The 14,749-nt window shown below is 54.4% G+C and overlaps 1 long non-coding RNA gene across 1 annotated transcript in view; it reads left to right on the forward strand.

Annotated features, from left to right (window-relative positions):
* The first annotated feature begins 1,395 nt into the window (after positions 1 to 1,395).
* Positions 1,396 to 14,749, forward strand: part of LOC116749925 — a 40,063-nt gene continuing 26,709 nt past the window's right edge. Inside the window, exon 1 of the long non-coding RNA XR_004348734.1 lies at positions 1,396 to 1,540. This is a non-coding gene — a long non-coding RNA (uncharacterized LOC116749925). The remainder of the gene's footprint in view (positions 1,541 to 14,749) is intronic.

Below are 14,749 nucleotides of genomic sequence, written 5' to 3' on the forward strand. Positions count from 1 at the left end.
CTGTCCCCATCTGCCCTCCTCCTCAACCACTTTGTCCCGTCCTTGTGTAACCGATGCGGCTGGTCCCTCATCCTTCTCTTCAAACTGCCCCTCCCCCTCAGGTTTCACTCACTCAGAGAACAAGTTGGAGTTTACTGACAACGTGGGTGGAAAGACCTAGAAGAGGGAGGGTCTCTCACCCCAGTGCAACACTTGAGATGCTTTTCTGACATTTCTCTCCACCCTTCTCCCCACTTAGGTCCCCCCGTTCACCTACCCACCACATCCTTCAAGGTGGGCAGCACAAAGGGCCACCAGGCACCAGGGCACACCTTCCTGATATAAACAACAACAATACTTTTCTATGTAGAAGTAGCACCACGAACCTTCTGGGACTCTGAGTCTGAGCAGCTGAGGCTGCAAGAGAGGCCCCGAAGCTGGAGCACAGGAGACCTGCCTGTGCCCCACCCACACCCAGCCACATTGCACGTGACACATGGCCAGTGACTTCCCTTGCTGGGCCTGGATTTCCTTGTCTGAGTTCTCTTCCCTCTAGACCGCACTGCCTTGAGGGGAGGCTCAAGGACAGGCCTGCCCCGGGACAGGCCCCAGCAGGTCCACATAGACACCAAGCTGCCCGCTTTGACCACCTCCACAGGGCTTCTGCTCTGCCCCCGAGGGGGCTCACAGCCAGGACCTGGGGCAAATGCTATAAATCCACAGGAGGGCTCGCAGTTCAGCTCACTTGGGAGCCATAGATTGCTGGGCGTGGAGCAGGTGGGTGAAGGCAGTGGTGGCTTTCTGAGGAGAAAAGGAAGCCCTGGCCTGTAGCAGCTGCCAACTTCCATGGTACCACTGCCCCCGCACCCCCCCCGGCCCCATGACCAATGTCAGCCTCTCAACATGCTGCACAGGATGTAGAACTGGGAAGAGGTGCACAAATTTGTTGTTTTGAGCCAGCACCAGCTGACTTCAGCACACCACCCAGCAAGGGGAAGGGCATGAATCCAGGGACCCTAACCTCAAGGATGTGCTGGTTTCAGCTGGGAAGAGCCGGCAAGCAGACTCCTAAATCTGCGTGTCCCATCCACAGGTCAATTTAACAGGGCAGAATAAAAAACTCAAGGGTGCATTTCTGAGGGAATTTCTTTCAGCAACAATCAGATCACTTAGCAATTTGATTGCCTAAATATTTTTTTTTACCTAATTTAAAAATCGCTCGTCCCGTCCTGTGTCCTGTAATTGGGCAATGTATTATTGAATTACTGAGGGATTTAATGCCTAAATTGAAGAAGCAATCAAAGATTTGCATCTTTTTTTTTTGCAGCACGCGGACCTCTCACTGTTGTGGCCTTTCCCGTTGCGGAGCACAGGCTCCAGACGCGCAGGCTCAGCGGCCGTGGCTCACGGGCCCAGCTGCTCCGCGGCATGTGGGATCTTCCCGGACCGGGGCACGAACCCGTGTCCCATGCATCGGCAGGCGGACTCTCAACTACTGCACCACCAACGAAGTCCAAACGTTTGCATCTTTGAATCGAGGAGCTGATTGACACCTGAGGAGGTATTCATACCTGGCTGGGGTGGGCGGCGTGGGAACCTGGTTCTCCGGGCCTCGGTAGCAAGCTGCCCCACCCCCACCCCCTACGGTGCACCAGGAGCCCAACACGGTGGGAGCAGTTGTCATCGTCAGCTAGGCCTGGGCCTGCTTGCCCTTCTGGGTCCTCTCGTGCTGCTGTCTTTGCTCATCACTTCCCAATTTTCACCTCTGTCCCTAGATTCTTCCATTTCGGCCCCTGGCTTTCTCCATTTTGGTTTGTCTTCCTTGCCTTTCTGCCTCTGTCTCCATTCGCCTAGTCCCACTCTGTCTTCTTCCCTTCTTTTGTGTTTTTTGTTTGTTTTGTCTGTGTTTGCTTTATCTCTCCATGTCTCTCCCCTCCTTGTCTCTCCTTTGCTGTCTCTGTTCCTCTTGGAGTCTCTCTCTCTCTCTCACACTTACACACACACACACACACACACACACCCCTGGCCTTGTCTTCCAGCCCCAGTTGCTCCCTGCTCTGCTTTCCCAGCTGTACGCTGGTCCCTGGCTCCTTGGCACCATGCTGCCCAGTTGACCTCCCTCCATCTAGCTGACTCTGTCCTGCCTCTTGAGGGAAATCAGAGTCAGAACCTGTGCTACGAACCCACAAACACACTCAGGATTCCATTACACCTGGGAGCCACAGGTGGCAGGGGGTGGGGATGGGGCAAAGGCAGTGGTAGCTCTCTGAAGAAAACGAAATCCTTGCCTTGTAGCATTTCCAATTTCCATGGTGTTAATTCTCTCACCATGGCTGATTCCAAGCTACCAGCACAATGTCACTGAATGCAGAATTGGGAAGAGATGCACAAGTTTGGTTCTTCTGAGTCAGTGCCAGCTGATTTCAGCACACCTCCAGGCAAGGGGGTGCAAGGGGCTTCCTTCCTGCCTACAGGACCTAGGAGGGGGCTGCTGACAGGGCTGACCACAGAGCAGCCCACTGCAGCCTCCCCAGGGCAAGGTCTCACTGGGCATGATGGGGCTCGGCTCTGGGCCAACACCTCCCTCCATCCTGGCTACTACTTCCTTGAAGCTGGCTTCACAGTACGCTCACCTTAGGGTGGGGCAGGGAGCCGGAGGACTGACTTCCATAGTCGCTAAGGAAGCCTTCCAAGATGAAATACCTGCGTTGAGCAGAAGGCCGAGGTACAAGAGAGGGCGGAAGGGCATTCCCAGCAGAGGGCAGGAGCCAGACCACGTGTGGGGATGGGGTCACGGGGGACATAGCTGCTGTGGGTGGTGCTGGTGACCACGAGCAGTTCAGTGTTACCAGAGTGTGAAGTTTGAGGCTGGGGAAGGTGAGAGTGGCGCAGAACAGGCAGACACGAGCCCGGGTCCTGGAGGGCTTTGAAGGAGCCCGGTCTTTTCTGGAAGGCAGTGAGGAGGGTAATGTGATCTGTTGCCTTAGTTCGGTTTCCATGAAAACAGGCCTCTTGACAAGGATTTGGGTGAAGTCATTTGTTTGCCAGGTGATTCCAGGAAGCAGGTGAGGGAGTAGGGAACGGGACAGGATGGGGATAAGCAGAGAAAGCATGTGTTAATGATCAGGCTACTGCTGTGGGCATTTGGAGCCCCGGCCCGGTGGGGCCCCTCTGACATATGGAACACGCTTCAGAACTGTCCAATCAAGGGTGGGAAGCAGGGTTATTCATCCACCACAGTTCATTCCTTGTTGGCGGAGGGCTGCTCTTCTGGTGTCAATGCCCCTGGCATTCCAATCTGACTCACGTGGGTGCCAAGTTCAGTCCAGGGTCAGAAAATGCCCTTATGAAGAGAAACCAAGATGCCTAGGACCTGGGTCCCAGGCTGGGAAGTGGCAGAGAAGCCCATGTGGCCAGTGCCTTTTGACGGCTGCCTTTGCATTGGGCAGCACGGGGGTCGTTGGTGACTCTGGGGAGGGCAGTTTCAGAGGAATAAAGGGGCAGAAGCCAGAGAGGACTGACTTATGGGAAGAATGAGAGACGATACAGAGAATATAAATTATTACAAAAAGTATGGGGACAACAGGGGAACTGTTGCAAGGCCCCTGGGGCTGGGGATAAGGTGAGCTACATGCAGACTGTGGAGTTGCTCAGAGCCCAGGAGAGCAAGCAGGTGGGTCTACAGGAGCAGAAGCAGCCCGCCCAGCCTGCACCAACTCAGACTGAACAGCCCGAGCCCTAGCCGACACCTTGCGCTTCCATATTTCTCCTTGGGCATCACGGATTGGCTCGCCGTGACCAGTTCTGCAAGCATTTATTTGATTGATTGGAGGCAGACAGGGCTCTGCTGTGCCGGGGCTGAGGCAGCCAAGCCTGGAACGATGAGGGATGTTTAGAGGTAGAGGAAAGAGGGGGCAGGCATTCCTGGACTTCAAAGCCTTCCTAGCCTGCTTTCACCTTCCTGGTAACTGGATATCACACACCCTCGAGACTAGGGATCCACTGCCACCAGAAGCAATCCTTTCATAGCCAGACCCCTGCCAGCATCCTTTGGTGGGTCAGACTGCCCTTGCTGGGGAGTGTCACAGAGGATGCTTGGAAGGAGAGGAAGAGTGTCACAGTGGGCCTCCAGCTTAAGGGAGGAAGGCTGCTTTCTTAGGTTCGGTTCCTTGGTGTCGTAGGCCGAAGAGCATCACCCGCCACTCCGCGCCAAAGAAAGATATCTACGTCCTAATCCCCAGAACCTGTGAATGTTACCTTACATGGCAAAAGGGACTTTGCAGCTGTGATTAAGTTAGGGCTCTTGAGATGGAGAGATTACCCTGGATCATCCAGTGGACCCCAGATGTAATCCCAAGGGTCCTTATGAGAGGGAGGTAAGCAGGTCAAAGGAGGAAGTAGGAAACATGACAATGGACGCAGAGGTTGGAGTGATGTGCGAAAGGGGCCACCAGCCAAGGAATTCAGGCAGCCTCCAGAAGCTAGAAAAGACAAGGAAACAGATTCTCCCCTGGAGTCTCCAAGAGGAACCAACACTGCTGACACCTTGACTTCAGCCCAGTGAGACTTGATTTTGGACCTCTGGCCTCCCGAGCTGTAGGAGAATAAATGGATGTCGTTTTAAGCCACGAAGTTTGCGGTGATTTGTTACAGCGGCCAGAGGAAATGAATACACCTGGGAAGCAGACTTAGCGATAAAGGTTTGCATGTAGGGGTTTGAGTGGGGAGTGCCCCTCACCTGTAGGGAGTGAAGGCAGCAGAGGTGGGCAGACCAGGCAGCCAAACCGCTATGGAGTCACAGATGATTCCATGTGGCAGAGCCGCCCCATGTGGCAGAGAGCTGGCCCATGACCCGTGCTGAGCAGTTCTTGGATGGTGCTGCCCTGGGCAGCGGATGTGGCCTTGGCTGAGAGCAGCTCATGGGGAGGGTCTGGGAGCCCCACAGGCCATACTCACTCTGGTCCTGCAGGGCTCCTACAGCTGTGGAAGGCATGCCTCTCTGAGCCTTCTTCCTAAGGCCTGCGGGCCCGGTACTTGGACAACTTTCTAACATCCTGAGCTTTTTCATCTATTGAGGAGCTCCGCAGTGTGTCCACATCTCTCCCTGAGCAAGAAATGGGGGTTTTAGTCCCAGTTTCTAGAACTGTTACTAAGTACTTTACATGTGCTGCCGACTTTAATCCTAGGAGGAGCAGTAGCTATTATTTATTTTATGGATGAACAGATAGAAAGGTGAAATGAATGGCCAAGGTCAGGGCCAGGATGAACCCTAGGTCTGCCTGGTACCTTCACTGCCCTGTGACATTGCCTCTCACTATCCACCATTTTCTTATTAGCTGTGTCATCTTGAGCAGGTCACTTAACCTCTTTTGCCCTCAGTTTTTTTGAAAACGAATTCTACTCTCTGTTGTGCCTCCCTCCTAGGGTTGCTTTCACCTGGCTTCCAAGGATACGAGATGTAGCAGGCTTTGTGCCTGGGCCCGTGAGCCAGCTGCTGTGACTCCCTAGGCCCGGCAAGCTTGCCCCCGCCCCGTGCCTCCCCGTCACCATCCAGTCCCTGGTAGCTCTGGGCCCCTGATCCAGAAGAGGAGGGGGATGCAGGAGGGAGACTCATCTCTGGCTGCTTGTGGGTTTCAAGATTGACTTGTCACCTTTGTAGTTTCCCTTAATGCTGGGAGTTATGCAGGACCGCTGGGAATGGTCATGTGGTTTATGTGCTGGGGCTTGGCCAAGGAGGAGATGGTGGTTGAAGTGCAGCCCACACTGGGCACCTCTTGCTTGGCTCAAAGGTACCATCTGCCAAGGGGCTGCATCTGCCCTGAGGGGATAGCCTTTTAAAATTCTTAAGAAAGCCACACATTGGATCGCAGTGGGCTGGGAATGTGTTGGCTTTTCAGGAGCCCAGGGCTTGCAGCTCAGCCCTCACACCCTGGAATCCAGAGTAGAGAAGGGGAGTGAAGCAAACCCCACCTAACTCACAGTTGCAGTGCCAGAAGCCACTGGGATCCCTCTGTGGGAGCTGCCCAACCTCCCAGACACACGCAGAGGGAGTCTTAAAGCTTTTGGCCCACTTCTCTCTGCGGACCTCTGCATGGAGGCCCCCATCCCAGGCTGGAGACAACCACAGACGGTCACAGTCCACGTTTTTAATTGTCCCAGAGTGGTTACTTCCTTACTCATCTCTCCCTTCCCAGTCCGTTCTGTATGGGCTCTAGATTAACGTGCCTCAAACCCAGACTTCACTGCATTCCTTCCTTCCCTGGCTCAGAAACTTCCATGGTTCCACCCTGTCCAGACTGGCATTCAGCGCACATGATCTCTCTCATGCACACACACCACACACACACATCCCTCCAAGGCTGACAGCTGCTCCTTGCTCTTCCCTAATTTCCCTTTGGTCTTCTGTCATCTCCTGTCCCCAGATCCCACCTTCAGACCTTTGCCTCCTGGACCACTATCCTCACCCTCTCCTTTTCACTCTTTAAATAATGACTTCCCCTACGGGCTGCACAAAGCCCCCCTCAGGCAGGGCAGAGGGCTATTGACCCCAGGTGAGGCTGTGGGCAAGGCAAGCAGCTCTGGGGGTGCAGCTTGGTGCCTCGAGGGCCCTGAGGACTGGGTTTGAAGCAGGTGCTCTGAGGGGCCTGTACCGGACAGCAGCTTCCTGTGCAATGGGGGCTCCCCGGGCAGGACTTGGCGGCCCAACCCAGCTGTGAGTGGGTTCCAGGTCCCCCAGAGGCTCCCAGGGGCCTCCTAACTGAGAGGATCAAAGGTGGAGAACCTGCACTTCATGGGGCCCCGGCCCCTGCTGCTGCAGGATCCCCAGGAGACCACCAGCCTGTAAGCCAGGCAGTCGGCACTTACCAAGACCAGGCATCAGAAGGTGACACGTGCAATGACCGTCGAACACACGCTGCCCCTCACAGGAGCCACTCAGTGGCCACGTGTGGCTACTGAGCGCTTGAAATGTGGCTCATTCCAATTAAGATGTGCTGCAAGTGTATTATATAGCACATAATAATCTTATGGTTGTACTGGGTTAGGTAAATCTTTTCACCTGTTTCTTTTTTACTTTTTTTTTTTTTTTTTTTTGCGGTACGCGGGCCTCTCACTGTTGTGGCCTCTCCCGTTGCGGAGCACAGGCTCCGGACGCGCAGGCTCAGCGGCCATGGCTCACGGGCCCAGCCGCTCCGCGGCATGTGGGATCTTCCCGGACCGGGGCACGAACCCGTGTCCCCTGCATCGGCAGGCGGACTCTCAACCACGGCGCCACCAGGGAAGCCCTCTTTTTTACTTTTTTAACGTGGCTATTAAAATATTAAAAAATACATTTGTGGGTCACATTATATTTCTATTGGACACTGCTGGTCTTGGGGGTAGAAAACATAGGCGAGGTCCTCGAATGGTCGGTCACACTGTGAAACAGGTGATGTCTGGATGTGGGCTAGAGAAAACAGAGGGGGTCTCTGACACATGGAGCCCTGACCGCGGCAGGTGCCGAGTGCTGGCCCCGAAGCTGCCTTGCGGCCGGGGAGCATGGCTGGTGCAGCTGCTCCCTGTGCCGGGTGCATCTCAGAACAGAGCTTCTGCTGGTGGGAATGGCAGAGTCCCAGGTGTTTGAGCACGTGGTGTGCGCAGATGAAGACCTGTGGGCCTGGGGAGGAGGCTGCCAGACAGATCCTCTCCAGGCAGCCCTCATCACTATTCCAGGAGGTGACTCATCCAGATCCCGCTCTCCTCAGGCCACCCTGCATACACGCAGGCCGTCATCTGGGCCATTGGGATGATTGTCGCCACTCACAGCGAATCACGCTGAGCCACGGTGTGTGGGGGGATTCCCAGCCAAGAGAGGGGGCGTGGAGGAGGACATGGTGCTTACTGCATCCACCCGCGGGGCTCTGGAGCTGTCAAGAGATGCTTCCAGGGGGACCCCGATGGCTCTCCTGTCCCAAGCTAATTACCACTTCCTGGCAAATCTGCAGCCGGAGGGGAAGGCTTAGGACTTCTGAGAACCATGAACCACAGATTCCTTCCGCCGCCCCCTTCCAGCCCCCCAAAACAGCTCTGGCCCAGGGGGGCTAGGCTTCCTCCCCTGCCACCCCTCCACCCCAGCCAGAGCACAGGGACTGCAGAGTGACTCTGGTCAGGTAGGGTGCCTCTTCCCTGGGGCAGCCTGGCCTTCCAGGGGAGTCCTGGCTTGTGGAGGATGTGCGCCCTCTTCAGGACTAACGTGCAGGTGCAGGTTCCACCGGAAGGAGGAGGTGGCTCATTCTAGAGGCTGTACCTTGGGGCTGTAGGAAGACACAGGTCCTGGAGAGGCCTTCTCTCTTGTGGCTACTGCTTCTTGGGTTAAAGAATAAATGATCACAGTGCACCTGACTCCTGCAGTGTCTGCCCAACAGCTACCAGTTCTCTGAGTTGACGTTTGCTGGGCTAAACACATTTATAGTCATTCATGTTTCAATCTGTAAGGTAGGTCTTTTTATTCCTAATTTATAGATGAGAAAACAGAGGCTCAAAGAGGTTATGTATAGTGTCCAGGGCCACACAACTGTTACCTGGAGTCTAACTCCAGAGCTCATGGACTAAACCAGTTCACTCTGCATCCTGCTTAGGGTGTGGACTCCCAGGAAGGAAATAGAGCAGACAGCTCTGGTGACCGTCATTGCAGTGACCAAGATGAGGTAAGGGTGATGGAGAAGCAGAGAGGACCTGGGCCCTGGGGTAGGAGTGACACCAGGCCGTTTCTGAGTTCTCCTAAGAAGAACTTGTCAATCTCCCAAGCCCCAGCTACATGTGCTGTCCTGCCCCACCCCTGCTCCTTCCCCACCCCTCAACAAGGCAGCTTCATTCCGCTCCACGTGCCTCTGTGGTCACCACAGTGTCCCTGTGGAAGGAGAGAACAAACTCACCCATTCACTTGGTTTTCATACTTCCTCCCATTTCACAGAGGGGGAAACTGAGGCTCAGCTGTGGGGGGCTGTGCTTTCTCCAACCACAGGTCACCCCACTGGTCACTTGCAGACCTCAGGCCTGCCACCCTCACTGAGTGGGACTGCGTGGTGTAGCTGAGTCTGCCAAGCAGAGAGAAGTCAGGAGTTGTCTCTGAGCTCTCTCTACGTCTATGCTTGGGGGCCTCGCCCCTTCTCTCCTGATCACAACAGATCTTGTGTCTCTTCTTCAGATTCCTTCCCTCCTTCCTCCTGCCTTTGGTCTGATAGGTTCTCTAACATCCTCCTCTACTGAACTTAAGAGTTTTGAGAACCCATCTTCTCCAAGTCCCCCTCATCACCTTCTGTGTCACTTCTCCATCACCCTCATCTCATGCTGCTCATTGCAGTGACTTTCACCACATCCACCCCTCTCCCACAGCCTCTGTTACCTGCACCTCCACCAACATCTTCACTATCACCACCACCACCTGCCATTGCCAGCATTGCCATTATCACTATTCTCTTCCTCCTTGTGGCTTGCACCACCCTCACCTCCTTGTTGCCATCCTTTCCACCACGACCATCATCATTACCTCTAGCATCTCCATTTCATCCACAGCATCACATCCTGTATCGCCTCCACCGTTACTGTCACCGCCGAAACCACTACCATTACCTCCATCATATTTACTGTCACCAGTGCCATGGCCACCATCTCCTCCAGGCCCATCTTCACCTCTGTCATCCCCACCATTACCAGGAACTCCACCCTCCCCTCCACCTCTGTCGTCTTCTCAGCTATTTCCAGCCCTATCCCTTCCACCACCATCTCTCCCATCACCTCTGCCACCTCCACCATCCCTGTCACCACCCCACTCTCTCCCAGAGAGAGTGCCTGACATTGAACCAAGGACTTTGCCCTGGCAGAGAAGAACACCTTCCTGCCTGACCAACACCCCCTCCCAGATTTCTCAGAGAAGACCCTCAGCAAGCTGGGTGTCAGAACAATCCCTCCTCTTGACCCTTCCACGGGATGCTTCTGACAGGAGACAGCTCAGCCCTCCCTGTCAGCCATGCCTGTACCTAAAGAGACAGCTGCTGTCTGGATGAGGGATCAAGGCCATTAATCAGGGGCTGCCCTTGTTTGCATAATGACTGCATACATTTGCGTGCCATTTGCTCCCAGCTTCTGAGTGCGGCCCTGTGGGTGTTTAGGTGTCATTTGCATATCACTGCAGGTGACGGTCAGGCCTTTGAGACGTGGGCACTTATTAATTCCCTATTCTTTTATGTGCTGGTTCAGAAAAGAACTTGGAATGCCTAATTCTAGAGTCAGTCACCTGCAGGGCTCTGAGGTGGGGAGGTGGGGTGGTCCAGTTAAGAGCCAGAGGGGAGAGGGCAGCCGAAGGCTTTGGTGTGGTCCAGGGTGGAACTGGTGGGGTGAGGGTGGGGGTGGGTTGGCTGCAGAGACAAGCTCTGGTTCTTAGTTCAGGACAGCACCCAGCACAGCCACTCCTGTCCCCCCACCCCACACTGTAATCCCTTCACTGTGTGACCTTGGGCAAGTCCCTCCCCCATCCTGTGTGGAAGGCGTTAAGCCACTAAGCCCACTCCATCCAATGCCTGCTCTGAGTGCTGGGCGGGGGGTGGGGGGTGGGGGGGGTGGGGGGGTTCTCCTCCTGACTGCACATTGAGGAGCTCTTTAAAAATACCAGCGCCCTGGCCCCGCCCCCCAGCCCCGCCCCCCCGGTGGGCCCTGGGCACGGTTATTATTAAAAGCTGCCTGGTGACTTTAATGTGCAGCCGAGGTTAAAAGGGCTGCTCGTGGCTCCACCCTCCCACCCTGCCCCCAGCCTCCGCGGCCTCCCGAGACCTCCCTCCCTCATTTCCAGCTGCCGCTGACCCTCCCTCGCTAAAGGCTCACCCAGCCCCAGGGTCTGGCAGGACAATTTGGATTCTCGTGCTTTTGCTGCAGGCCTCTGAAATAAATCCTTCCCTCCTGGGCCACGTGGCTGATGGCTCACGCGTGGCAGGATAGCACTTGGCAGTGGCTGGAAATTCCCCCCGTCTCCACCTTGGTCTTGCCCAGTGGCATCTCCCTGCCTGTGGCTGATCCAGGGAGGAGTCTGCAGGGACCAGGAAGGGGAGGGGGCTGCTCCTATGCAGCTCTGCTCCACCCCTCCTCTCCCAGACTCACCCGTCGGGTCATTCCAGACTCCCGGGCTTTGCTGTCGCCATTTCCACGCCTGGCAGAGAGGCCCGGCAGCCCCTCCTGGCTCCTTACCCTCAAGCCCTGCGCACTGATGTCCTTGCAACCCCAGAGCCCCAGCCCAGCCCCCATCCTGGAGAAGGAATGTTGTTTCAAACAAGCTGTAGTAAACGCGGCTGTAATCTGGCCTTCCCCGAACTTTCTGGGGTCATAACAGGCATATCCTGCCCAGGGCAGGATAAGGGAAGTGGGACAGAGCCCCTGCACGTCCCCCCAGGTAGTGCAGCCCCAGAACGTCCTGGCCCGCCTGTGGGTCCTCGGTTGCCAGGGGAAGGGTGGCCTGTGAGATGGGGGTCTGCCTGGAGGAGGACCAGACAGGAGACTCGGGTGTGCACCTTGGGGGAGAGGGCAGACCCTGAGTAAGGCTGTGGGCAGGCGAAGACATGAACATGGGGACCTGCCCCAGGACCAAGGCTGGGGTGCCAACAGTGGGGGCTCTGGTGTTCGCTGTCAGCGTTCACATTCTAACTTTGCCGTGATGATGAGGGTGATGACGGCATCTGTCTTCTGAATTTGAGGATTATGGGAGAGGAAGCCTGTGACATGTTTAGCACAGGGCCTGGGACATAGGAATTGCTCAGCAAGTGCAGCCATGATTATTGTGCCCTCCTTCCTGACCTCCTGGCGCTCCAGCCCATTTCCCCTCGTCACAGTTCCCTCCCCCTGGGGCTTCAGGCCCCTAAGGGGTTAGTGGGAGGGTGGGATTAGGGAGGACTGGCTGCCTTGCCCTTTGGGAAGGGGGCTGCAGCTCCACATTCTGGGGCCTGAGGCTTCGCATTGGGGTTGGTGGTGACCGGACCAGGAGCCCCAGAGCTGGGGCAGCCCCTCCTGACTATGAGCTGGCGACGGCACTAAGGAGGCAGCTCAGGCCCCAGCACTAATGAGCTCTGGACTTGCAGACCCTGGTCGGAGTCCACCCAGAGGAAAAGGGGTCAGAGAGCACAGTCAAGCCACATTCCTTCCCCAGCAGTGACAGAACTGAGCAACTGGTCTATGTAGGAGTAGAACTGGCAGGACTTGGTGATGGATTGAAGTGTGTATGTGTGCGTGTGGAGGGGAGGGTGGCAAGTGCAGTAAGGGAGAAGGACTAGAGCGTTCCTTTGGTCTAAATGGACCTGAACATCCTTTCTCTGAAAGACAGGCAAAAAAGACGTTTCCGACATAGTTACATGTCAATCAGATTGAAAAACAAAACCACCAGTGATACCCGCAAGGCTGCGGGTGTGTGTGTGTGTGTGTGTGTGTGTGTGTGTGTGTGTGTGTGTGTGTGTTGTGGTTGTGGTTGGGATGGGGCAGTGGCCTGGGAAGCACATCCATGAAAGCATCAGCCTTGGAGATCAGCACACAAGTACCATTTGTCACTTTGCTATGTTCAGCCGACACTGAACACTGCTGATGGTCACTAAGATGACCTTTAGTTAGTTGAGAAAGAAGCCCCACATTCCCTCCTATTTCACTACCTCCCCCAATTTTCTAGAATTTCTCTTTTGTCTTCCTTCAATTCCTACTCATTCTCTTTCTTCCTCCCTTGTACCCTTGAGAGGCCAGTGTTCCAAACTCAAGTCTGATCACAGCAATGGGGTTGAGTCCTGGGCAGTGGAGGCCCCTCTCACTATGTCCCACTAGTTATGTCCTTCCCCCTGCAGTAGGTGTAGCCCTTCCCCCTCACTGGACAGAGGTCAGGGGCTTCAGCCCAGGGTTGGGCTCTGCTGGCCAGCTGGAGGGTGGGTGCAGAGCCCATTTCCTTTATCCCTCTCTGAGTCAGAAACACAGACTCTCGGGCCCAGAGAACTTGGGTCTTTATACATGCCACCTCTGTGAAGCTGTAGGTGGATAGAGAGCCATTATCCTGGCTCCAGGAACAAAGAGTTGTCTTGGGGTCATTCAAGGTAGCCAGAGAAGGGAAATCAATGACCTCCAGGGAAAAGGCTTGGAACAAGAGTGAAAGGAGGAGAGATGGGATGAGGTCATAGAATAGATATAGCCAATCTAAACTTTCATATCAGGCTGAGGACCAAGTTTTGGAAAGCTTGGATAGGGCCTGGGCACTTCCATTTACTTTATCTCTATGCTCATGACCACCATGGCTCAGTTAAAAATATTATGTTTAGGTTTTGCTCATTGGAAGCGTGTAGACACTAGTCTTTCCAGAATGAATTTATCTCTATTTTCATCTCCACCATGACTGCCGTCACCACCAACCCCATCACCCATATCAATACAGAGATGGCCATTGTAGGCAGTTTTTGTTAACTGAATGAAAGCCAGCACTACTGTCACCACCACTGACATCTTCATCTCCACCACTGCTGGAATTGAATCACCACTACCACCACCTCCACCATCGTCAGTGACATCGCACGTCTACCACCAACCCCCCCACCACTGACACCAATAACATCACTAACAACCACCGTTATCATCAACATCCCCACCATCATCACCAAAACTGATATTGTCACCTCTGCCACCAACACTACAGCACCGTTGATATCACCTTCACCACCACCACCACCCCGTCACTGTTGCCCTCACTGACATCATGACCACAATCATTCACCACCATCATTAGCAACATCACAACTCCCGCCCACCATCGTCCTCACAGCCATCATGCTTGAATCCCCGCCATTGTCACTGGCATCACCACCACCACCACTAATTTCTATCTTCTCTCCTAGAACCATGTTCCTTTCCTTCAGAGCACAAAAGGAATGTGCAATTATACATTCTTTAAGCTGATTACCTGGTCCCCACTCAACTGTACGTGTCATGGAAGCAGGGACTGCGTCCCTCTCCCCCACTGTGGAATTCTCTGTGCCTGCGCAGTGGGTAACTTCACAGTAAGGACTCCGTAAGTGTCTATCGAATTAACAAATTATTTAGACCAGCACAGTCTCTACACTGAAGGGAACCTAGTCTCTAGGATTTGAATGTTTCCCATAGTTCTATCTCAGGACTGGACCTTACTAGAGAAAAATAACACTGGGTGATAAAAGTGATCAACTAAGAGGGGAGAAGTCTGTGCTGGCTCCGTGATACACCCAGCAGTGTGGGAAGATCCTAATCTACAGTCCACCAGCTGGGAGCACAGCAGATGAGTTGAGAGATGTTCGGCTCCTCTGAGATCTTTATTTCCATCACTATGTCACCTGGAATTTATCTGAACCTGGATCGATTCAGTGTCAAGACTTAATCCAGTTCATCTTTAAGAGCAACAGAGGTTTGCAAACATGCTCCCAGTAGGCCAGAGCTTCCTTGGAGGTACCTTGGAGGAAATGATGACCTTCAAGAAGGGGTCTGAGGGGGGTCACAGAGAGGAGGACTCTGGGCTTCCCACCCAAACTTCAACCATTGGGCTCCTGGTATAGATTTTGTAACAATGAGGCTCCAGTGATTTTAAAATCAGGTTTGAAAACCTTTGGCCTAGAAGGTGAGTGTTTGAATTGTTTAGTTCTGGAATAGATGTTTGGCATTGCGTGTATGTCCCAACGAAAAGTCATAAGCTAACTAATGCCACCAGGCCAAAAGAAGCTTCAGAAAACGCACACCGATGTTTCTATGGACG

Source organism: Phocoena sinus, chromosome 2, assembly GCF_008692025.1.
Source record: "Phocoena sinus isolate mPhoSin1 chromosome 2, mPhoSin1.pri, whole genome shotgun sequence".
Taxonomy (NCBI): Eukaryota; Metazoa; Chordata; class Mammalia; order Artiodactyla; family Phocoenidae; genus Phocoena; species Phocoena sinus.